The 26,827-nt window shown below is 46.2% G+C and overlaps 2 pseudogenes; both read left to right on the top strand.

Annotated features, from left to right (window-relative positions):
• The first annotated feature begins 220 nt into the window (after positions 1-220).
• LOC119350139 lies at positions 221-2,978 on the top strand (annotated as a pseudogene).
• Positions 2,979-9,222: 6,244 nt separating this feature from the next.
• LOC119351609 lies at positions 9,223-9,361 on the top strand (annotated as a pseudogene).
• Positions 9,362-26,827: the final 17,466 nt, after the last annotated feature.

Here is a 26,827-nt window from a genome sequence, read left to right on the forward strand (position 1 = left end):
GTTAGATAGGAGTAGCGACAGAGGTTGCGAAGATGGTGGCTTTGGTCTTACTGTTGTACGACTTTGTAAGGTTTTGTGTTAATAATTAATAAAGTGGCCGTATGCATCGACCAGATGCAGAGGCCGGGGGTATTCCTCCTTTTCGAAAAAAAAAACAGCATCAGCAGACTATATAATGTGTGTGCTTTGGAGCTTCACTTATGAACTAATCCTGCACAACATGAGCCTTCTCCTAGCCTTGGAGCTCCTGCTATTCCTCCTTGCCTTGACACAGCTTTCTTGTGCCTCAAATTCTACGCATCCATCACTGGATTGGCAAGCAGAGGCACTTCTCCATTGGAAATCTAGCCTAACCTATGGCGACCGTTTGTTCTCATGGAGAAAGGAAACCAGCCCTTGTAACTGGGACGGTATTACCTGCAGCACTGTGGTGTATCGTGGCCATGACCATGTTGACGCCGTCCTAGTTGTGTCCAACATTTCGCTTGGGTACTGTTACCTTGATGGCAGGTTGGACAGCCTCCACTTTGCAGACTTCTCCCATTTTGTCTATCTGAACCTCAGCGGCAAGCCGGCAACTATCTCTGGGGCTCAATCCCATCAAGCATCGGTGCTCTTGCCAAGCTCACTCACTTGGATCTATCCAACAATGGCCTGAACGGATATATCCCAACATCCCTAGGTAATTGTACTAAACTAACCTCCATCGATCTCTCTTAGTACAATTTGTTTCTACCATGCCTAGTACAGAAGGAACACTAAGGAACTTAATGAGCCTCTCCACTTCACAGACTTGCCTCATCTTGTCTATCTGGACCTCAGTTACAACAATCTCTCAGGCTCAATCCCATCAAGGATTGGTGCTCTTGCCAAGCTCACTCACTTGGATCTATCCAACAATGGCCTGAACGGATCTATACCAACATCACTAGGTAATTTTACTAAGCTAAACTCCATCGGTCTCTCTTACTACAATGTAGGATGACTAGGGAATTTAATGAGCCTCTCCACTTTGCAGACTTGCCCCATCTCGTTCATCTGAATCTCAGTTACAACAATCTCTCGGGTGGAATACCTTCAAGCATTGGTGCTCTCGCCAAGCTCAAATACATGGATCTATCCGGCAATATTCTTGACGGACCTATCCCATCATTCACGGCTAATTGTACTAAACTAACCTCTCTCAAACTGTCTCATAATTTTTTCTCCAAAGCATCCATTGTAGGAAATTTGACGAGCTTACAGTACTTAGATGTTAGATCTTTCCAACAATTTAATAAATGGTTCCTTCCCTTCAACCATTTTGAAATTAGCCTCTCTAACAATGTTGGCACTTCGATCCAATCAGCTTAACGGCCCATTACCATCACAAATTGGAAATCTTATTATTCTCTCACATCTGGATCTTTCCAACAATCGAATCATAGGTTCCATTGGAAGCATAGGAAATCTAACAAGTTTAGAGTTCTTGGATCTTTCGAACAATCAAATAAATGGTTCCATCCCTTTGACATTCTCGAAAATGATCTCTCTTACAACACTATCACTTAAGTTCAATCAGCTTAATGGAATGTTACCGCCAGAGTTAGGATCTCTTGTTCTTCTCTCATATCTGGATCTAAGTAGAAATCAATTTTCAGGAAGCATTCCACCTCAGATAGGACATTGTCACTCTTTAGCGTCATTACTCGTGTCAGACAACTTATTGACAGGACAGGTACCACAAGAACTTGGATATCTTGCCAACCTATATGAGCTTGATTTGAGTAAAAGTAATTTACGAAGTGCCATCCAAGTGACTTTCTCTTATTTTTACCAACTGTTGAAGCTCAATTTATCATATAATAATTTGGATGGTAGTGTTCCATTTATCTCCGCTGCCATGATCTCACTTGACCATAATACGGACTTATGTGGTGATTCGTATGGCTTAACTCCATGTGATACACCGAAGCTCGACGTGGAACACCAAAAAAGGAAACATCCAAGTATGGTACTTCTTGCTCTTTTTGCACCTTTTGCCTTTGCTTGCCTCTCAATAGTAAGCATCACGGTCGTCTGTTGGAGAAGAAAGTATGTAAAAAGTACAAGCAAAAGCAAGTCTGGAGATATACTTTCCATATGGAATTTTGACGGAAAGATCGTGTTCGAAGACATCCTCAGCGCAACAGAAAATTTCGATGAGAAATATTGCATTGGTGTTGGAGGATACGGATCTGTTTTCAGAGTTCATCTTGAAGGCGGGATTATCTTTGCCGTCAAGCTCCTAAACTCAGTAGAAGAATACAACGACGAGGGAACATTTCACGCCGAGATTGAAGTGTTAACAAAAATCAGGCACCGATGCATCGTCAAGCTGTATGGCTTCTGTTCACACTCCCAGTGCAAATTCCTCGTGTATGATCTTATTGAGAGGGGAAGCTTATTATCCATTATGCACGAGCAAGAGCATGCGAAGGAGCTGGATTGGCCCAGGAGAGTTGTTATTGTGACAGACGTAGCTCAAGCTCTCTCCTACTTGCACCATGATTGTGGCGATCCAATCGTGCACCACGACATAAAAAGCAGCAACATTCTTCTGGACCTCAATTATAAGGCTTATGTTTCGGACTTTGGCATGGCGAGGAAACTGAAGCATGGTTACTCAAGCTGGAGCACTATTTTTGCAGGCACATGTGGCTACATAGCCCCTGGTACTTACATGGGCTTAATCCATTTTTTTTATGAAATGTGATTCACAAAGAGAGAAGAAGTAAAGTCTGTGACCTGATATAGAGCTGATTTGGCTTCTTATTACAGAGCTGTCATCTACCATGGTGTTGACTGAGAAGTGCGATGTGTACAGCTTCGGCGTGGTTGCACTGGAAGTTTTGATGGGAAAGCACCCAGGCGATCTCCTCCTTCCGTTCTTTTGCCGAACAGAGCAGCAAGGGAAGTTCAAGGATACCCTGGATCGCAGCACCGTCAACCGTCGATGAGGAGAAGGATGTCATTTTTGTTGCCTTGGTGGCCTTTGCTTGCCTGCAAGTCAACCCCAAAGCCCAGCCAACAATGCAGCAGGTATATCAGGCACTAACAAATAGAAACCACCGAGGGCTCATGCTCAGACCCCTTCCTGAAATCAGTCTTCAAGAGTTGCATGATTACTGTGGCACCATAAAGAATATATGAAGCTATATAGCTAGTCTCCTGTGTTGGAAATTATATATTTGGACTTTATATTTTTATTTCTGTGTAGACTTCGAGACAGAAGGATGGATAGCAGGAAAATACATCCTTTGTACGTTGACTTGGTATTGTTACTTGTAATTTCAGTATTGAAAATTGCATGGTTTGGCAAAACTGTTGGATGAATAATATGCATTCCCCTTATCTGGCCCTCTTCATTCACCTGAAGTAGGTGGAATCACCCTTCTTTTTTCATATGGTTAATGTTTGTAACTGTCAATTTTTTTTAAAAAGGAATAGATACTGTATGTCTTACTGGAAACTTATGCAACAGGCTGAATTTTTAACAAAAACCTGACACAACCGAAGCTTTTTAGCTGTCACGATCCCACTTGTGCATGGTCATCTTTACTGATATATTTAGGCTTTACTTGCAATAATGTATCAGTACCAGATCTCAAGTTCAACCGGTATTAGTCTGTCTTTTCTTTTCTCATAATGTTTTATTCGCATTAGCCAGTGAAGGTCTTGGACCTGAAGCTCTCACACACCAGAGGGTGCTTAAGCTGCTGACTGAACTCTGAATGTAGTGCTCAACACGGAAGGAAGAATATTTTGGTCATAACTGAAGTTAATTTCCATCCTTGTCTATGTGTGTGCAATGCTCTGAGCTTAGAGTTCCTGGAAATATTTTATGTATGGTTGCAGTTTCTGAATACTGGATCTTCATCTTTTCTTTTCTTTTCGTTTCCTTTTTAAGAACACATTTTGTATGGAGGTGGACTTGTAACGCAAAGCCGTGGTGCTGCTAGCAGAGGATAGCGAGGAGATGCTTGGTCACACACAGTGAAGGAGCTCTATTGGTGGAAATAGACAGAACAGGATCATGTGCAGTTTGGCAGTACCATTCATTGGCGGTGCCATATATGTTTCATCAGTATCTGCTCGGAGCTGATGGTCGACATGGGGGCGCTGAATGGAGAGTTGCCTGTCAAATGTGCCCGTGTTCTGCAGGCAATCAACATGCTTATGATGCAGTGGTCATTGCATCCATGAAACTTGCTTTTTGTTGGATGCATGTGCTGGCTCTGCTTAAGGCAATGATTTTACTCTATGAACATTTGAACATTCTTTCTTTTCAGCTGATTTGGATCAGAGTCATCATCATTGTTTGAACTTTAAACTGTTCAGTACCAAGGGATAAATTTGCAAGGATTTTGTTCATAAACGAAGGGACATTTCCAATGTGGAAAATTAGCCCAACTACCTGCTTGCTCTATTTTGTTTGACTGACATTTAGTGGGAGTGTTTGGATATTAGTTCTGTGACTAACTGGTTCTTGCTGTTGAGGGTATGTAATCAGTTAGTTTGTTGTTTATTTTGCCATTGTGTTTATCTTTGCCCAAAGCCATCTGGGGAGTTATTTATCCAAAACCACCACATTATGGGCTAGGATAACAGATCGGTACCACATTTGAGGCAGGGCATAAAAAACCACCAGAATTGCGCCTAATACGTAACACGGAGCACTGATGCTCGAATTTGGCCATGAAAACAGCGGATCTGACCGGTTGGGCTCACCTGTCGGGCCGATGTGGCATGCCTACATGGATAATTTGCTGAGGTGGTCGAAGGCCCACCTGTCGGCCTCTCTCTTATTCCTCTCTCTCTCTCTCCCTCCAAGCCTTCTTCTTCCCCACGACCGCAACCACAGCCAGCCGTACTCGCGCCGCCGTCGGAGCCATCACCGGCGAGCCTCCCCGCCACTCAGCTACGTGCCTTCCGTTCTCCAGCCGCACTTCCAGCTACCTGTCATCCGTCTCGCCCAGATCCGGCGAGGATCCGCCCCGCCGCCCAGCATGCCAGAGTCGACGGCGACCGCGGCAAATAGTGGGTGCACGCCGAGGAGCTCGGCGGGGCAGTTGGTCGCCGTCGTTCTCGTCCCCCACCGTTGCGCCGAGCGCCGGAGCACGATGACCGGGTTCAAAGGCGCGCGGTCGCCCCCTCCCCCACTTCTGACAGAGGCGGCCGCGGCAGCCGCAGCCGCGTCACGGTGACCGCGGCGGAGGCGCACGTCGTTGGCGTGGTGCCCGCGCGGGCGGCAGAGGTAGGCGGGGGCCGATGGGGTCCGCCTCATCTCCTCGAGCAACCTGCCGCCGCAGTCCGGGCAGGCGAGGTCGACCCCGTGCGGCCTGACCTGTGCTGGTGCGCGTCCGACCGCAGCGGCGAGCTTGTGGCGTCCTCTCCGCCCGAGCCCACTGTCGTCCTCTCTACAGCGCCGCCCGAGCTTCTCCTCGACGCAACTGCCTCGGCCTGCTCCCCGGTGCGCCGCCCGAGCTTCTCCTCGCCGCAACTGTCTCGGGCTCGGCCTGGTCGTTGCGCCGCTCAAGACATGCCCATAGCCTGTTTGCTGAAATGCCCATGAGAAATAAAAAGAAAAGGTGAAAAAGGATAAAGAGTCATTGACAGGTGGGACCCTTTTGCCACCTCAGCAAATTAACCACATAGGCACGCCATGTCAGCCGACAGTTGGGGCCAACTTGTCGGTTTCGCTGTCTTCGCAAGTAAATCGGAAAATCAGTGCTCCGCGTTACGTATTAGACGCAATTCTGGTGGTTTTTTGTGCCCTGCCTCAAATGTGGCACCGATCTGTTACCCTAGCCCATAATGTGATGGTTTTGGGTAAATAACTCCCATCTGGGAGAAGGATTGTGTCGACGCAACCTCTGGGTTAATTGATTATATCTTTCTCCAACTTACTCCCTCTGTCTCATAATGTAATACGTTTTTGCAAGCTTAGGGAGTACATTTTTTCTTCTTCCAAAATCTACATAGGTCAACAGAACCAACCAACCAGCCTGACATGTTTTTCCTGTCCGACAGCAGCGAGAAGAGGAGGGGCAGGACATGACGGTGACCACGATTTCTAGACGGAGATTCTACTTCACTAGTTTCAGTAGAAACACTGGAAGAAGAATGACGAAAAGAAGGCACACTAAAAATCTGAAGCTTCTTCTTGGGCGGCCAACTTTTCGATAAGTCGATCTAGTGCTGTATTCTCAACCCTGAATTTGAGCACTCGTAGCAACAATTTCGGCCCTTGAAGCATCACTGCGTCGCTGCATTATTTTATCACGACATGTTACAAGTAGCCGCATTGCTGATGATGAGCACATTTATCATCCGAATTTCCTCGACCATGTCCAAGTACCTGTCCAACCTCATGAAAAAACGCTGGTATTTGGCTTTTCCAAACATACTCAATTTAGCAACTTGTATGAACCAGACATCAGGAAAACCGTACGACATACTACTTGATTCTGAACATTAAAGAACAGAGGAACAACCTTCTTGTCCTTCACATTCGTTGGGCATTTCCCCCAAAAAATAATTGACTGGGTTCAGAGATGTCCAGGACTGAGAGCAACCTTTGGCATCCACATTCTAGACATTCAATCAGAGGGAGGCTCATCATTCCGTGGTGCACACCAGCCGGGGCTTCTCTGTGACATAATTACTGAACCAACCTATGACAATAAGCAACATGCCTAATTACTGAACCAACGGAACCACAAGTATAAAGGTTTATATTTGCAGGCAATAACCCATCGTAATTGAGTGATCAATTCACACTCAATACATGCACTCTGAATGGAAATAGTATGCCCAAAGAGAATGGCAATAATCTATATATACAATGGCTGCATGGCAAGGATGGAGCTGCATAAGCGTGTTTGACATCACATTGATATGCATCTTTGCCAATTAAGAAACAATTTTACGACCTATGTTGTTTATTTTGAGACATTGGAGTCCACCAAATTCAGTCAAGTGTTATACTGCAAAGGTTGTCGTGTTCATCAAATTCAGTAAAGTTACATGGTGGTGGTGCAATTGCATGCATTGTGTAAGGACTATGCTTGATTTTTGTTCTGCACATTGCATGCGTTGGGTAATTTCCATCTTTTGTATGTGTGTGCAATGCTCCGAGCTTATAGTTTCTGAAAACATATTGTGTATGGCTGCTATAATGGTTCTCTCTTTTCTTTTCTTTTCATTTTTTAGGAGAACGCTTTTTGTATGGAGGAGCGGTGCTAGCAGAGTGCAGAGCCAAAGAGGCCAGCGAAGAGATGTGTGGTCACGCAGCAAAGAAGTTCTACTGGGTGAAAATACGAATAAGAAGTTCATGTCAATTTGGCGGTATCATGTGTGGCGCTATATATGTTTCATCAGTATCTATTCGAAGCTGAAGGTCCCAAAGGGGGGTATTGGATGGTGAGCTCCCTGTCAAATGCATCATTGCCTGAACCGTTGGCTGAAGATCGCCGTGTTCCAAGGGCGATCGACATGCTTATGTCGCAGTGGGCCTTACACCCGTGAAGCTTTCTTTTGATTGGATGCATGTGCTGGCTCTGCTTAATTTACACTCTGTAGTAGTTTTACCCTTTGAACATTCTGCCAGCTCTTGTCTGGTTTTTATTGTATTATGTTATACCGACATTTGGTGCTCTTGTTGGTAAATGAAGCGACATTTTGATTTTTGAAAATTAATTAGCCTAGGTAACTTTTTACTGTATTATGTTAGACTGACATTTGGTGCCAGTAGAGTGTTTGGATGGTAGTTCTGTGATTAACTGATTTTTGTTGTTTTAGAGTATGTAAACTGTCAGTTTATTGTTTGTTTTGCCACTGTGTTTATCTTTGCCCAAAGCCGTCTGGGAGAAGCACGTGGCGGCGGCAAGGAAGCCTCTGGGAGATTAGATCATAGGACACATATCTGCCTAGCTCAACAAAACTAACCAGTACAACCTGTTCGTCCCGTTTGTACAGGAAGATGAACATGAATTTGAACATCGTCAAGTGTCGTGAAACTCTTACGTGGGTAAGAGTGACCGGTAAGAAAGTTTAGTACTTTTGTCCAACTTCTCTTGAATGCAATACGCATGCCAATAAGCAACATGCTGAAATGATGAATTACTAACATTTGCATTAGGAGGCAACACCCCATTGTAATCGAATGTTCAACTCACACTCAATGCATGTGTGCTCTCTAAATGAAAATAGTGTGCCCAAAGAGAATTGCAACAATCTATATATACCCCATGACTGAATGGCAGGAGACGGAGCAGCATAAGGTGCATGGAATTATTATGATATGCATATGCTGTTGGGAATCATTTTCATAAAAGACTTGGATAAACAGTAGTTTTTTCCTGAGTTTTTATTTATTTTGAGATATTGGAGTCCACCAAATCCAGTGAAATCCTTTGCGCCATGCGCTTCTTGTTCTGGAAAGCAATTCCTGTTAGCGAATAGGCTTGCATATAACGTGACAAGTGTCACGGTACAAATGTATTGCGTGTGTATTGTGTATGTACTTGGTAGGTTGTTAGGCTAGAAGATCTTATCTCTAGTATAGCTTGGAGTAGAGGTCAAGAATAGCTAACAACCTACCGATCTTGTAATCTCTTGCTATATATGAACACGCACGCGTCCCTGCCGAGGTGCATACGCTTAAACCCTTTTCTTCTTACATGGTAATCAGAGCCTACCTCGAATTCATCCATGGCAAGCTCCTCGGCGAACTCCTTCCCCTCATCTCCGTTTGCACACAGCGCAACAGAGAAGCTTACGAGAGGGAACGAGGCGCTATGGCGCGCCACCGTGCTCTCGGCTATACGAGGGGCGCAGATGGCGGCCTTCCTCGACGTCGAGCAGGTGGTGCCCCCGATGCATATTGAAGTCTCTAGCGACGACGGCAAGACCAAGTCCAAGGCTCCAAATTCGGCGTTCACTGCGTGGTACGCGCGCGATCAGCAGGTGTTCTCCTACCTGTTGACCACGCTGCCCCGCGAGATGGCCATCCAGGTGGCAAGGTGCCACACCGCAGCAGAGCTGTGGAACACGGTGCAGGGCATGCTGACATCACATACCCGTGCACAGACCGTCAACGTTTGGATCGCGTTGGCAAATCTCCAGAAGGGCAACATGACGATCACCGAATACGTTGGTAAGGTCCGTACCCTTTGTGATGAACTAGCTGCTTCAGGGAAGAAGGTGGACGAGGAGGATGTGGTCTCTCACATCCTCGCGGGACTAGACGAGGAGTTCGACCCCGTGGTGTCTGCCATGTGCTCTAGGGTTGAGCCCGTCGGGGTTCCGGAGCTGTACTCGCAGCTCCTAAACTTCGAGACCCGCATGAACCTGCGCGGCGGGTCCTCTCAGTCATCGGCAAACGCGGCGACACGTGGGCGCGGTCGCGGCCGCGGTGGTGGTGACCGCGGTGACCGCGGACGCGACTTCAACAACAGGCAAGGCGGCGGCGGTGATCGCGGCCATGGCTCCTTCTCCAAGCCACCGAACCGTGGCAACCCCGGAGGCACCAACGGCAGCAGCGGCAACTACAACAACAATGTCGCAAAACCAACGTGTCAGATCTATGGCAAGGTTGGTCACCCAGCGTGGAAGTGCTGGAAGCATTACGACTCCTCCTATCAAGGGGGGAGGAACGTTCTGCAAACATGGCGGCTCCTCAATATGGCGTTGACACCAACTAGTATCTGGACAGTGGTGCGACGAACCATATCACAGGAGATCTAGAGAAAGCTCACCGTTCGGGATCGGTACACAGGAGACGACCAAATTCACACCGCGAGTGGATCAGGTATGACTATAGCACGCATTGGTCAATCGCATATTTGTACTCCCGAACGTGATCTTCTCCTCAAAAATGTCTTACATGTTCCTGAGGCTGACAAGAGTCTAATCTCTGCAAGCCGACTTGCTATTGACAACAACACTTTCGTTGAAATTCACCCCTATTCTTTTCTTGTAAAGGATCGGGCAACAAGGAGGGTGCTGCTGCAAAGCAGGGGTAGGAGAGGCCTATACCCTGTCAAACACATGGGACAAGGCGCCAAGAAGCACGTGCTCAGTGCCATACCCTCCTCGGATAGATGGCACCGGCGCCTAGGGCATCCTTCATCAACGATAGTTAGCAAAATAATTAGCAAAAATAAGCTCCCATGTGTCAAAGCTTTCAATTCTGAAGTTATTTGTGATTCCTGTCAACTGGGCAAAAGCCATCAGTTGCCCTATCCGAACTCAATAAGTGAATCAAAGTTCCCTTTGGAACTTGTTTTTTCTGATGTGTGGGGTCCAGCTGTTGAATCAGTAGGTAGAAAGAAATACTACGTGAGCTTTATAGATGATTTCAGTAAGTTCACCTGGATCTACCTAATCAAACATAAGTCAGAAGTTTTCCAAAAATTTCATGACTTCCAAAATCTTGTTGAACGACAATTTGATCGCAAAATTCTTGCTCTCCAAACAGACTGGGGAGGGGAGTATGTGAAGCTAAATTCCTTCTTCACAAAAATTGGAATATCCCATCACGTCTCTTGCCCTCATGCACATCAGCAAAATGGGTCAGCAGAACGTAAACATCGACATATAGTCGAAGTTGGTCTCTCCCTTTTAGCCCAAGCAAGCATGCCACTTAAATTTTGGGATGAGGCTTTCATAGCTGCTACATATCTTATCAACAGACTACCAAGCAAAGTTATCAACTTTGAAACTCCTCTTGAAAAATTGTCTCATGAAAAGCCTAACTATTCTTCTCTTCGCATCTTTGGATGTGCCTGTTGGCCGAATTTGCGTCCATACAATACCCACAAGCTCCAATTTCGCTCCAAACAATGCGTCTTCTTAGGCTACAGTAATTTGCACAAAGGTTTTAAGTGCTTAGACATCTCTTCCGGCCGAGTCTATGTCTCTAGGGATGTTGTATTTGATGAAACAGTGTTTCCCTTCTCCACTTTGCATCCTAATGCCGGTGCACGTTTACGTGCTGAAATTCTTCTCCTCTCACCGGAACTTTTGAATCCAACTGATCATGAGGGAGATACATATGCTGATAATGATCATTTGGCTAATAGTCATAAACCTGATGCTAATGGAAACAGTGAAAAAATGTTGTTCAAATATGTGATTTTATGCAGACTTTGGCTGGTAGTACAGGCGCAGGACACGAGGATGATTCGGCTGACACAGTCCAGGGCGCGGATCCGAGAGATCTGGCGCAGGTGGCGCAGGGGCAGGTGCGGCGGATCCCGGCGCGGATTCTCCTGCACGTAACGGGACAAGCCAGTCCCCGCCTGGCACGTCACCACAGGCTGCAGCGCGGTCGGGCGGAACAACCCCACGCCTGTCGCCATCCACTAGTGGCTCTGTGGCGCGGTCGGATGGAGCGGCCCCGCGCCCGTCGCCATCCGCCAGTTGGCACGAGCCGGCTGGGCGTGGGTCGCCTGGCGCCGACAGGTCCGTGCGGGCCACTGATCGCGCGGCCTTCGAGGGGGATTCTTCCTCGCCAGTACGAGGAGGCGGCTCGCCCTCCGGATCTTCTGCGGCTGCTGAATCGCCTGTGGCTACTAAAGCTGGATCCACCGTGGCTACTGGTGTGTCTAGTACGAGTACAACTACACGCGTAACACGTTCTCAACGAGGTATTGTCAAAACTTTGGTACCCAAGGATGGCACTGTCAGGTACAACAAAAATTTTAAGTTTGCAAATTTTGCTTCCACTGGTGAACCAGAAAATGTGATAGAAGCTTTGAATGATAAAAGTTGGAAAAATGCTATGAATATTGAGTATGATGCATTGATGAAAAATCAGACGTGGCATCTTGTCCCACCTAAGTCAGGGAGGAATGTCATTGACTGCAAGTGGGTGTATAAAATCAAGAAGAAATCTGATGGTACAATAGACAGATATAAAGCTAGACTGGTAGCTAAAGGGTTTAAACAACGCTATGGTATTGACTATGAGGATACTTTCAGTCCAGTAGTAAAGGCTGCTACTATCAGGCTTGTTCTGTCTATTGTTGTTTCCAGGGGATGGAGCCTTCGCCAATTGGATGTACAGAATGCGTTTTTGCATGGCGCTCTCGAGGAAGAGGTCTATATGCGGCAACCACCAGGTTTTGAGCACAGTTCTAAACCACATCATGTATGCAGGTTGGACAAGGCTTTGTATGGTTTGAAGCAGGCACCAAGAGCATGGTACTCAAAGCTGAGCTCAAAACTACAGCAACTTGGTTTTCGGCCATCAAAGGGAGACACTTCTTTGTTCTTCTTCAGGAGAGGGAAGGTGACAATGTTTATACTTATTTATGTTGATGACATAATTGTTGGTAGCTCTTCACAAGATGCCACTTCAGCTTTGTTAAGAAATTTGAAAAAATGAATTTGCACTTAAGGATTTGGGAGAGTTACACTATTTTCTAGGCATTGAAGTTAAAAAGGTGCAAGATGGTATTTTGCTCACTCAGGAAAAATATGCCTCAGATATACTAAAGCGTGTTGGAATGAAAGATTGTAAGCCTTCCAGCACACCCATGTCCACTACTGGAAAACTGCATGAAGGAAATTTGTTAAGTCCAGAAGAGGGAACCAGATACAGTAGCATAGTTGGGGCACTTCAGTACCTAACACTAACTAGGCCAGATATTTCATTCTCTGTTAATAAGGTCTGTCAGTTTTTACATGCACCTACTTCTGTACACTGGACAACTGTAAAAAGGATTTTAAGGTACATACAAGGTAGTGTTGGAACTGGTTTGAAATTGTGCAAGTCTTCATCAACTGCGGTAAGTGCATTCTCTGATGCAGACTGGGCTGGATGCCCTGATGACAGAAAGTCCACAGGAGGTTTTGCTGTTTTCCTTGGTTCCAACCTTATATCTTGGCATGCAAAGAAACAGGCAACTGTCTCACGTTCCAGCACTGAAGCAGAATACAAGTCTCTGGCAAATGCAACAGCTGAGATAATGTGGGTTGAAACATTGCTTGATGAGTTGGGCATACACAGATCACATGTGTCATGTTTGTGGTGTGATAATCTAGGTGCAACTTATCTATCAGCGAATCCTGTGTTTCATGCAAGGACAAAGCATATAGAGATTGATTTTCACTTTGTTCGTGAAAGAGTTGCACAAAGATTGTTGGAGATAAAGTTTATTCCAACTGGAGATCAGGTTGCTGATGGTTTCACTAAACCACTTCAAGTTCGGCAGTTTCAAGCCTTCAAGAACAATCTAAACCTTGACATGTTGAGATTGAGGGAGGATGTTAGCGAATAGGCTTGCGTATAACGTGACAAGTGTCACGGTACAAATGTATTGCGTGTGTATTGTGTATGTACTTGGTAGGTTGTTAAGCTAGAAGATCTTATCTCTAGTATAGCTTGGAGTAGAGGTCAAGAATAGCTAACTGAAGGAAATATGCCCTGGAGGCAATAATAAAGTTATTATTTATTTCCTCATATCATGATAAATTTTTATTATTCATGCTAGAATTGTATTAACCGGAAACATGATACATGTGTGAATACATAGACAAAACTATAGTCACTAGTATGCCTCTACTTGACTAGCTCATTAATCAAAGATGGTTATGTTTCCTAACCATAGACATGTGTTGTCATTTGATTAGTGGGATCACATCATTAGAAGAATGATGTGATTGACATCACCCATTCTGTTAGCCTAGCACTTGATCGTTTAGTATACTGCTATTGCTTTCTTCATGACTTATACAAAGTTCCTGCAACTATGAGATTATGCAACTCCCGTTTACCGGAAGAACACTTTGTGTGCTACCAAACGTCACAACGTAACTGGGTGATTGTAAAGGTGCTCTACAGGTGTTTCCGAAGGTACATGTTGGGTTGGCATAATTCGAGATTAGGATTTGTCACTCCGATTGTCGGAGAGGTATCTCTGGGCCCTCTCGGTAATACTCATCACCTAAGCCTTGCAAGCATGTAACTAATGAGTTAGTTATGAGACGACGTATTACGGAACGAGTAAAGAGACTTGACGGTAACGAGATTGAACTAGGTATTGGATACCGACGATCAAATCTCGGGCAAGTAACATACCGATGACAAAGGGAACAAAGTATGTTGTTATGCGGTTTGACCGATAAAGATCTTCGTAGAATATGTAGGAACCAATATGGGCTTCCAGGTCCCTCTATTGGTTATTGACCGAGAATGGTTCTAGGTCATGTCTACATAGTTCTCGAACCCGTAGGGTCCGCACGCTTAACGTTTCGATGACAGTTTTATTATGAGTTTGTAAGTTTTGATGTACTGAAGTTTGTTCGGAGTCCCGGATGTGATCACGGACATGACGAGAAGTCTCGAAATGGTCGAGACATAAAGATTGATATATTGGACGACTATATTCGGACACCGAAAAGGTTCCGGGTGATTTCGGAGAAAACCGGAGTGCCGGGGGGGGTTACCGGAACCCACCGGGAGAGTTAATGGGCCACATGGGCCTAGGTGGGAAGAGAGAGGGGCGGCCAGGGTGGGCCGCGCGCCCCCTCTCCCTCTGGTCCGAATTGGACTAGGAGGGGGGGGGCGCCCCCCTTTCCTTCCCCCCTCTCCCCCTTCCTTCCCCCTCCTAGTAGGAGTAGGAAAGGAGGAATCCTACTCCTACTAGGAGGAGGACTCCTCCTCCCTTGGCGCGCCCAAGGGGCCGGCCGGCCTCCCCCCTCCCTCCTTTATATACGGGGGCAGGGGGCACCCCATAGACACACAAGTTGATCTACGGATCGTTCCTTAGCCGTGTGCGGTGCCCCCCTCCACCATATTCCACCTCGGTCATATCGTCGCGAAGCTTAGGCGAAGCCCTGCGCCGGTAGAACATCAAGATCGTCACCACGCCGTCGTGCTGACGGAACTCTCCCTCGACACTCGGCTGGATCGGAGTTCGAGGGACGTCATCGAGCTGAACGTGTGCTGAACTCGGAGGCTCCGTATGTTCGGTGCTTGGATCGGTCGGATCGTGAAGACGTACGACTACATCAACCGTGTTGTGTTAACGCTTCCGCTTACGGTCTACGAGGGTACGTGGACATACACTCTCCCCTCTCGTTGCTATGCCATCACCATGATCTTGCGTGTGCGTAGGAAATTTTTTGAAATTACTACGTTCCCCAACACTAACAACCTACCGATCTTGTAATCTCTTGCTATATATGAACACGCACGCGTCCCTGCCGAGGTGCATACGCTTAAACCCTTTTCTTCTTACAATTCCTAGTTATAGTCCAGTTTTCTCGTCGACCTTTTTGAACAGTAATGTTGGTACTCGGTGTGAATTTATTTGGCAAGAGTTCTGAAACGAGGGCATCAGTCTATGACCACATTCCGTACCACTTGATTCTGCAAGAGGTTTGGAATGGGTGTAAAGAGTCTAGCAAGGGTTGACATGTGTGTAATTTGTAGAGAAGGATGTGAGTGACACATTTGGTACCCCAAAACGCATAGGACCCGCCGTTTCTTCTAGTCAAATGGTTCTTCTCGACTAGCACTCCATGAGTAAAAAGGAGTACTACCTGAAACAACTCTGAAGCGCCTCGACTTTATCTGTAAAAAATGGAATTTTAAATACAATTCATTGCGTTGCCCAAATAGTTTCATTCGTATCACATCTCAGCACATTACGGCTGCAACTGAATGTTCAACTTGATCCCTATTAACCATTAATTCGTACGATAACAGCAGGTTGAAAATTGAACCGGGACAAAGAAATAAAGAAATTCAGTTTCAGGTAAGTAGGTCGGTGCGGTACCATGCTTGCCTTACTATGGAGCCGATCCTGTTTGCCTTACCATGGCTTTCTTGTGCCTCAAATTCTACGCAGACGCGAGTGGATCAGCAAGCAGAGCCGCATCAGCACTTCTCATCTGGACTCATGGGAAAAGGAAAGAAACCCGTGTAAGAGCAACTCTAGCAGACCCCGTAAAACGCCCCGACCCGCAAAATAACCGTCAAAATACGGGCCGGCGCGGAAAATCCCGCACGAACAGACCTCGCAAACGCAGCTGGCCCATAAATTTTTTTGAGGGGCGCGGCAAAATCTCGATCCTAACCCGTGAATATGTAGGTTTCCGCCTCGTCACTACGGTGCCCCGTATCGCAGAAAAGCGGTTGGCGGGAGGGACATTTCAGCCCGCGCCCTTTCCCCACCTCCTTCCGCCGTCGGCCGCCATTGGTTCCGCCCGTTCGCCGCCGGCGATTCCGGCCAAATCTGTCGGTGGAATCATGCCGCAGGGCGCGTCCCCCACCCTCCACCACTGATACGTTGCACCCTCTGGATCCGGCGAGACGAGCCGCCCCTAGTCGCCGTCGCCGCGGGGGATCGACTGCCCTCGAGTCACCCCTAGTCGCCGCCCGGGATCGCCCGCCCCACGAGCCGCCGGTGAGTGCTTGCTTGTGATTTGTTTCGAGCGTTGCGCATAGTTGTTTGACGCGCGCGTCCGATTTTTGTTCATGTAGATGGAATTGAGCCCATGCGAGAAGTTTTTGCTCGACGATTTGTCCGATTCGGACGACTCGGATGTTGAGACGCTGCTTGCAAACTATCAACAACAGAAGTTGGTGATGGCCCTTGCCGTGAAGGAGCACGAAGACAAGAACCGAAAGAGGCGGCAAGGATCGACCGTCGGCCGTCTTTGCATACCTCGAAATCGCCATCTCAGGAACGAGATGTTGATGCAAGACTACTTCTCGGAGAATCCAACATATCCACCGCACCTCTTTCGGAGAAGGTACCAAATGCGCCAGTGAGGACTAGTTGGCAGCTCTTCAGGCGTACCGTTGCGCCAAGGGCCTGCTTTACCTGCGGAGAGCGATGGAGTCGAGAGCACCGGTGCGCTCCCACTGTCCAGCTCCACGTGGTGGAGGAGCTCATTGAGATGCTCACCGCACAGCCATCCGAGACCACTGCAGGCGATACTTCGTCAAGTGATGCCGACTGTTGTGTGATGTCTAAGGAAGCCCTTGAAGGAGTGGAATCTCCGACCACTATGCATCTCCATGGCTGGGTCCAGCAGAGCGAAGTACTTATGTTGGTTGATTCAGGCTCTTCACACAGTTTCATCAGTTCAGAGTTGGCTTCGCGCTTGCAAGGGGTTCAGAAAGCTCAACGGCCACTTACTGTTCGAGTGGCCAATGGAGGTGTTTTGCACTATGACCAAGAGATTCCAGCTTGCGCCTGGCGCTCTCAAGGAATTACATTCACCATTGATCTCAAGGTCCTACCACTTGGTTGTTATGATGTCATTTTGGGCATCGATTGGCTCGCTCGTCATAGTCCCATGCAAGTCCATTGGTTGAAGAAGACTATGTCATTTGATTATGAGGGCAAGCGCATTCAGCTCACAGGTGCTCGAGCAGATACCACCAGCTGTCATTTGATCTCGGGTGATGAAATGCAGGAGCTGTTGAATCAGAAAGTTGTGGCGCGTGTGGTGCAACTTTGTGCTACAGCAGTAGACATGGCGCAACCATCAATTCCTGCAGCTATTGGAGATCTCCTGGAACAGTATGGCATGCTATTTGAAGAACCTAGAGGGTTACCGCCGCAAAGATCCTTCGATCATTCCATTCCTTTGGTACCTGGTGCTCGGCCAGTCAATTTGCGGCCGTACCGACATAGTCCAGCGCAGAAAGATGAAGTGGAACAACAAGTGGCTGATATGCTGGCTCAAGGCATCATCCAACCAAGTACAAGTCCCTTTGCATCACCTGTTTTGCTGGTGCGGAAGAAAGACCTTACGTGGCGTTTTTGCGTGGATTACTGTCATGCAGTCACCATTAAGAATCGTTACCCTCTCCCAGTCATTGATGAGTTGTTGGACGAACTAGCGGGATCTCGGCTGTTCACTAGTTTGGATCTACGAGCTGGCTATCATCAGATCCGGATGCGACCCGAGGATGAGCATAAGACAGCCTTCAAAATGCACCATGGACAATTTGAGTTTAAGGTAATGCCAAATGGTCTCACGGGAGGACCATCGACCTTCCAAGGGGGCATGAACATAGTCTTTGTGAAGGAAATATGCCCTAGAGGCAATAATAAAGTTATTATTTATTTCCTCATATCATGATAAATGTTTATTATTCATGCTAGAATTGTATTAACCGGAAACATGATACATGTGTGAATACATAGACAAAACTATAGTCACTAGTATGCCTCTACTTGACTAGCTCATTAATCAAAGATGGTTATGTTTCCTAACCATAGACATGTGTTGTCATCTGATTAGTGGGATCACATCATTAGAAGAATGATGTGATTGACATGACCCATTCTGTTAGCCTAGCACTTGATCGTTTAGTATACTGCTATTGCTTTCTTCATGACTTATACAAAGTTCCTGCAACTATGAGATTATGCAACTCCCGTTTACCGGAAGAACACTTTGTGTGCTACCAAACGTCACAACGTAACTGGGTGATTATAAAGGTGCTCTACAGGTGTTTCCGAAGGTACATGTTGGGTTGGCATAATTCGAGATTAGGATTTGTCACTCCGATTGTCGGAGAGGTATCTCTGGGCCCTCTCGGTAATACTCATCACCTAAGCCTTGCAAGCATGTAACTAATGAGTTAGTTATGAGATGATGTATTACGGAACGAGTAAAGAGACTTGCCGGTAACGAGATTGAACTAGGTATTGGATACCGACGATCAAATCTAGGGCAAGTAACATACCGATGACAAAGGGAACAAAGTATGTTGTTATGCGGTTTGACCGATAAAGATCTTCGTAGAATATGTAGGAACCAATATGGGCATCCAGGTCCCTCTATTGGTTATTGACCGAGAATGGTTCTAGGTCATGTCTACATAGTTCTCGAACCCGTAGGGTCCGCACGCTTAACGTTTCGATGACAGTTTTATTATGAGTTTACAAGTTTTGATGTACCGAAGTTTGTTCGGAGTCCCGGATGTGATCACGGGCATGATGAGGAGTCTCGAAATGGTCGAGACATAAAGATTGATATATTGGACGACTATATTTGGACACCGGAAAGGTTCCGGGTGATTTCGGAGAAAACCGGAGTGCCGGGGGGGTTACCGGAACCCCCCGGGAGAGTATTGGGCCTATGGGCCTTAGGGGAAAGGAGAGAGGGGCGGCCAGCATGGGTCGCGCGCCCCCTCCCCCCTCTGGTCCGAATTGGACTAGGAGGGGGGGGGGGCGGCGCCCCCCCTTTCCTTCCCCCTTCTCCCCCTTTCTCCCCCCTCCTAGTAGGAGTAGGAAAGGAGGAATCCTACTCCTACTAGGAGGAGGACTCCTCCTCCCTTGGCGCGCCCAAGGGGCCGGCCGGCCTCCCCACTCCCTCCTTTATATACGGGGGCAGGGGGCACCCCATAGACACACAAGTTGATCTACGGATCGTTCCTTAGCCGTGTGCGGTGCCCCCCTCCACCATATTCCACCTCGGTCATAACGTCGCGAAGCTTAGGCGAAGCCCTGCGCCGGTAGAACATCAAGATCGTCACCACGCCGTCGTGCTGACGGAACTCTCCTTCGACACTCGGCTGGATCGGAGTTTGAGGGACGTCATCGAGCTGAACGTGTGCTGAACTCGGAGGCTCCGTACGTTCGGTGCTTGGATTGGTCGGATCGTGAAGACGTACGACTACATCAACCGCGTTGTGTTAACGCTTCCGCTTACGGTCTACGAGGGTACGTGGACATACACTCTCCCCTCTCGTTGCTATGCCATCACCATGATCTTGTGTGTGCGTAGGAAATTTTTTGAAATTACTACGTTTCCCAACAGTGGCATCAGAGCCTAGGTTTTATGCGTTGATGTTATATGGACGAGTAGAACACAAGTGAGTTGTGGACGATATAAGTCATACTGCCTACCAGCATGTCATACTTTGGTTCAGCGGTATTGTGAGATGAAGCGGCCCGGACCGACATTACGCATACGCTTACGCGAGATTGGTTACCGTTACGAGCACTCGTGCTTAAAGGTGGCTGGCGGGTGTCTGTGTCTCTCACTTTAGTTGAATCGAGTGTGGCTACGCCCGGTCCTTGTGAAGGTTAAAACAGAGTCTATTTGACAAACTATCGTTGTGGTTTTGATGCGTAGGTAAGAACGGTTCTTGCTAAAGCCCGTAGCAGCCACGTAAAATTTGCAACAACAAAGTAGAGGACGTCTAACTTGTTTTTGCAGGGCATGTTGTGATGTGATATGGTCAAGACGTGATGCTATATTTTATTGTATGAGATGATCATGTTTTGTAACCGAAGTTATCGACAACTGGCAGGAGCCATATGGTTGTCGCTTTATTGTATGAAATGCAAACGCCCTGTAATTGCTTTACTTTATCACTAAGCGGTAGCGATAGTCGTAGAAGCAATAGATGGCGTAAACGACAACGATGCTACGATGGAGATCAAGGTGTCGCGCCGGTGACGATGGTGATCACGATGGTGCTTCGGAGATGGAGATCACAAGCACAAGATGATGATGGCCATATCATATCACTTATATTGATTGCATGTGATGTTTATCCTTTATGCATCTTATCTTGCTTTGATTGACGGTAGCATTTTAAGATGATCTCTCACTAAAATTATCAAGAAGTGTTCTCCCTGAGTATGCACCGTTGCCAAAGTTCGTCGTGCCGAGACACCACGTGATGATCGGGTGTGATAAGCTCTACGTCCATCTACAACGGGTGCAAGCCAGTTTTGCACACGCAGAATACTCAGGTTAAACTTGACGAGCCTAGCATATGCAGATATGGCCTCGGAACACGGAGACCGAAAGGTCGAGCGTGAATCATATAGTAGATATGATCAACATAATGATGTTCACCATTGAAAACTACTCCATCTCACGTGATGATCGGTTATGGTTTAGTTGATTTGGATCACGTGATCACTTAGATGACTAGAGAGATGTCCATCTAAGTGGGAGTTCTTAAGTAATATGATTAATTGAACTTAAATTTATCATGAACTTAGTACCTCATAGTATCTTGCTTGTCTATGTTTGTTTGTAGATAGATGGCTCGTGCTGTTGTTCCGTTGAATTTTAATGCGTTCCTTGAGAAAGCAAAGTTGAAAGATGATGGTAGCAATTACACGGACTGGGTCCGTAACCTGAGGATTATCCTCATTGCTGCACAGAAGAGTTACGTCCTGGAAGCACCGCTGGGTGCCAGGCCTGCTGCTAATGCAACTGACGACGTTAAGAACGTCTGGCAGAGCAAAGCTGATGACTACTCTATAGTTCAGTGTGCCATGCTTTACGGCTTAGAACCGGGTCTTCAACGACGTTTTGAACGTCATGGAGCATATGAGATGTTCCAGGAGTTGAAGTTAATATTTGAAGCAAATGCCCAGATTGAGAGATATGAAGTCTCCAATAAGTTCTATAGCTGCAAGATGGAGGAGAATAGTTCTGTCAGTGAACATATACTCAGAATGTCTGGGTATAATAATCACTTGATTCAACTGGGAGTTAATCTTCTTGATGATAGTGTCATTGACGGAATTCTCCAATCACTGCCACCAAGCTACAAGAGCTTTGTGATGAACTATAATATGCAAGGGATGAACAAGACTATTCCCGAGCTCTTCACGATGCTGAAAGCCGCGGAGGTAGAAATCAAGAAAGAGCATCAAGTGTTGATGGTCAACAAGACCACTAGTTTCAAGAAGAAGGGCAAAGGGAAGAAGAAGGGGAACTTCAAAAAGAACGGCAAGCAAGTTGCTGCTCAAGAGAAGAAACCCAAGTCTGGACCTAAGCCTGAAACTGAGTGCTTCTACTGCAATCAGACTGGTCACTGGAAGCGGAATTGCCCCAAGTATTTGGCGGATAAGAAGGATGGCAAAGTGAACAAAGTTATATGTGATATACATGTTATTGATGTGTACCTAACTAGAGCTCGTAGTAGCACCTGGGTATTTGATACTGGTTCTGTTGCTAATATTTGCAACTCGAAATAGGGACTATGGAATAAGCGAGCACTGGCCAAGGACGAGGTGACGATGCGCGTGGGAAACGGTTCCAAAGTCGATGTGATCGCGGTCGGCACGCTACCTCTACATCTACCTTCGGGATTAGTTTTAGACCTGAATAATTGTTATTTCATGCCTGCGTTGAGCATGAACATTATATCTGGATCTTGTTTGATGCGAGACGGTTATTCATTTAAATCAGAGAATAATGGTTGTTCTATTTATATGAGTAATATCTTTTATGGTCATGCACCCTTGAAGAGTGGTCTATTTTCATTGAATCTCGATAGTAGTGATACACATATTCATAATGTTGAAGCCAAAAGATGCAGAGTTGATAATGATAGTGCAACTTATTTGTGGCACTGCCATTTAGGTCATATCGGTGTAAAACGCATGAAGAAACTCCATACTGATGGACTTCTGGAATCACTTGATTATGAATCACTTGGTACTTGCGAACCGTGCCTCATGGGCAAGATGACTAAAACACCGTTCTCACCTTCACAGATGATTTAAGCAGATATGGGTATATCTACTTAATGAAGCACAAGTCTGAAACATTTTAAAAGTTTAAGGAATTTCAGAGTGAAATAGAAAATCATCGTAACAAGAAAATAAAGTTTCTATGATCTGATCGTGGAGGAGAATATTTGAGTTACGAGTTTGGTTTACATTTGAAACAATGCGGAATAGTTTCGCAACTCACGCCACCTGGAACACCACAAAGAAATGGTGTGTCCGAACGTCGTAATCATACTTTACTTGATATGGTGCGATCTATGATGTCTCCTACCGATTTACCGCTGTCGTTTTGGGGTTATGCTTTAGAGACGGCCGCATTCACGTTAAATAGGGCACCATCAAAATCCGTTGAGACGACGCCTTATGAACTGTGGTTTGGCAAGAAACCAAAGTTGTCGTTTCTTAAAGTTTGGGGCTGCGATGCTTATGTGAAGAAACTTCAACCAGATAAGCTCGAACCCAAATCGGAGAAATGTGTCTTCATAGGATACTCAAAAGAGACTGTTGGGTACACCTTCTATCACAGATCCGAAGGCAAGACATTCGTTGCTAAGAATGGATCCTTTCTAGAGAAGGAATTTCTCTCGAAAGAAGTGAGTGGGAGGAAAGTATAACTTGATGAGATAACTGTATCTACACCCTTATTGGAAGGTAGTTCATCACGAGAACCGGTTCCCGTGACAACAACACCAATTAGTGAGGAAGCTAATGATATTGATCATGAAACTTCAGATCAAGTTTCTGCTGAACCTCGTAGGTCTACCAGAGTAAGATCCGCACCAGAGTGGTACGGTAATCCTATTCTGGAAGTCATGTTACTTGACCATGATGAACCTACGAACTATGAGGAAGCGATGATGAGCCTAGATTCCGCAAAATGGCTAGAGGCCATGAAATCTGAGATGGGATCCATGTATGAAAACAAAGTATGGACTTTGGTTGACTTGTCCGATGGTCGGCAAGCCATTGAGAATAAATGGATCTTTAAAAAGAAGACTGACGCTGATGGTAATATTACTGTCTATAAAGCTCGACTTGTTGCGAAAGGTTTTCGACAAGTTCAAGGGGTTGACTACGATGAGACTTTCTCACCCGTAGCGATGCTTAAAGTCTGTCCGAATCATGTTGGCTATTGCTGCATTTCATGATTATGAAATTTGGCAAATGGATGTCAAGACTGCATTCTTGAATGGATTTCTAGAAGAAGAGTTGTATATGATGCAGCCGGAAGGTTTTGTTGATTCAAAAGGTGCTGACAAAGTTTGCAAGCTCCAGCGTTCCATTTATGGACTGGTGCAAGCATCTCGGAGTTGGAATAAATGCTTTGATAGTGTGATCAAAGCATATGGTTTTATGCAGACTTTTGGAGAAGCCTGTATTTACACGAAAGTGAGTGGGAGCTCTGTAGCATTTCTAGTTTTATATGTTGATGACATATTATTAATTGGAAATGATATAGAATTTCTGGATAGCATAAAGGGATACTTGAATAAAAGTTTTTCAATGAAAGACCTCGGTGAAGCTGCTTACATATTGGGCATCAAGATCTATAGAGATAGATCAAGACGCTTAATAGGACTTTCACAAAGCACATACCTTGACAAAATTTTGAAAAATTTCAAAATGGATCAGGCAAAGAAAGGATTCTTGCCTGTGCTACAAGGTGTGAAGTTGAGTCAAACTCAATGCCCGACCACAGCAGAAGATAGAGAGAAAATGAAAAGTGTTCCCTATGCTTCAGCCATAGGCTCTATCATGTATGCAATGTTGTGTACCAGACCTGAGGTATGCTTAGCAATAAGCTTGGCAGGAAGGTACCAAAGTAATCCAGGAGTGGATCAGTGGACAGCGGTCAAGAACATCCTGAAATACCTGAAAAGGACTAAGGATATGTTTCTCGTATATGGAGGTGACAAAGAGCTAGTCGTAAATGGTTACGTCGATGCAAGCTTTGACACTGATCCGGACGATTCTAAATCGCAAACCGGATACGTGTTTATATTAAACGGTGGAGCTGTAAGTTGGTGCAGTTCTAAACAAAGCGTCGTGGCGGGATCCACATGTGAAGCGGAGTACATAGATGCTTCTGAAGCAGCAAATGAAGGAGTCTGGATGAAGGAGTTCATTTCCGATCTAGGTGTCATACCTAGTGCATCGGGACCAATGAAGATCTTCTGTGACAATACTGGTGCAATTGCTTTGGCAAAGGAATCCAGATTTCACAAGAGGACCAAGCACATCAAGAGACGCTTCAATTCCATTCGGGACCAAGTCCAAGTGGGAGACATAGAGATTTGCAACATACATACGGATCTGAATGTTGCAGACCCGTTGACTAAGCCTCTCTCACGAGCAAAACATGATCAGCACCAAGACTCCATGGGTGTTAGAATCATTACTATGTAATCTAGATTATTGACTCTAGTGCAAGTGGGAGACTGAAGGAAATATGCCCTGGAGGCAATAATAAAGTTATTATTTATTTCCTCATATCATGATAAATGTTTATTATTCATGCTAGAATTGTATTAACCGGAAACATGATACATGTGTGAATACATAGACAAAACTATAGTCACTAGTATGCCTCTACTTGACTAGCTCATTAATCAAAGATGGTTATGTTTCCTAACCATAGACATGTGTTGTCATTTGATTAGTGGGATCACATCATTAGAAGAATGATGTGATTGACATCACCCATTCTGTTAGCCTAGCACTTGATCGTTTAGTATACTGCTATTGCTTTCTTCATGACTTATACAAAGTTCCTGCAACTATGAGATTATGCAACTCCCGTTTACCGGAAGAACACTTTGTGTGCTACCAAACGTCACAACGTAACTGGGTGATTATAAAGGTGCTCTACAGGTGTTTCCGAAGGTACATGTTGGGTTGGCATAATTCGAGATTAGGATTTGTCACTCCGATTGTCGGAGAGGTATCTCTGGGCCCTCTCGGTAATACTCATCACCTAAGCCTTGCAAGCATGTAACTAATGAGTTAGTTATGAGATGACGTATTACGGAACGAGTAAAGAGACTTGCCGGTAACGAGATTGAACTAGGTATTGGATACCGACGATCAAATCTCGGGCAAGTAACATACCGATGACAAAGGGAACAAAGTATGTTGTTATGCGGTTTGACCGATAAAGATCTTCGTAGAATATGTAGGAACCAATATGGGCATCCAGGTCCCTCTATTGGTTATTGACCGAGCATGGTTCTAGGTCATGTCTACATAGTTCTCGAACCCGTAGGGTCCGCACGCTTAATGTTTCGATGACAGTTTTATTATGAGTTTATAAGTTTTGATGTACAGAAGTTTGTTCGGAGACCCGGATGTGATCACGGGCATGACGAGGAGTCTCGAAATGGTCGAGACATAAAGATTGATATATTGGACGACTATATTTGGACACCGGAAAGGTTCCGGGTGATTTTGGAGAAAACCGGAGTGCCGGGGGGGTTACCGGAACCCCCCGGGAGAGTATTGGGCCTATGGGCCTTAGGGGAAAGGAGAGAGGGGCGGCCAGCATGGGCTGCGCGCCCCCTCCCCCCTCTGGTCCGAATTGGACTAGGAGGGGGGGGGGGCGGCGCCCCCCCTTTCCTTCCTCCTTCTCCCCCTTCCTTCCCCCTCCTAGTAGGAGTAGGAAAGGAGGAATCCTACTCCTACTAGGAGGAGGACTCCTCCTCCCTTGGCACGCCCAAGGGGCCGGCCGGCCTCCCCCCTCCCTCATTTATATACGGGGGCAGGGGGCACCCCATAGACACACAAGTTGATCAACGGATCGTTCCTTAGCCGTGTTCGGTGCCCCCCTCCACCATATTCCACCTCGGTCATATCGTCGCGAAGCTTAGGCGAAGCCCTGTGCCGGTAGAACATCAAGATCGTCACCACGCCGTCGTGCTGACGGAACTCTCCTTCCACACTAGGCTGGATCGGAGTTCGAGGGACGTCATCGAGCTGAACGTGTGCTGAACTCGGAGGCTCCGTACGTTCGGTGCTTGGATCGGTCGGATCGTGAAGACGTACGACTACATCAACCGCGTTGTGTTAACGCTTCCGCTTACGGTCTACGAGGGTACGTGGACATACATTCTCCCCTCTCGTTGCTATGCCATCACCATGATCTTGTGTGTGCGTAGGAAATTTTTTGATATTACTACGTTCCCCAACACTTTGCACCATTGTTACGCAAAGGAGTATTGATTTTCATTGATGACATCTTAGTACGCAGCAGTGATGAAGACACCCATGTGCAGCTGCTGCGCCAAGTGTTTCAA

Source organism: Triticum dicoccoides, chromosome 1B (genome assembly GCF_002162155.2).
Source record: "Triticum dicoccoides isolate Atlit2015 ecotype Zavitan chromosome 1B, WEW_v2.0, whole genome shotgun sequence".
NCBI classification, from domain to species: Eukaryota; Viridiplantae; Streptophyta; class Magnoliopsida; order Poales; family Poaceae; genus Triticum; species Triticum dicoccoides.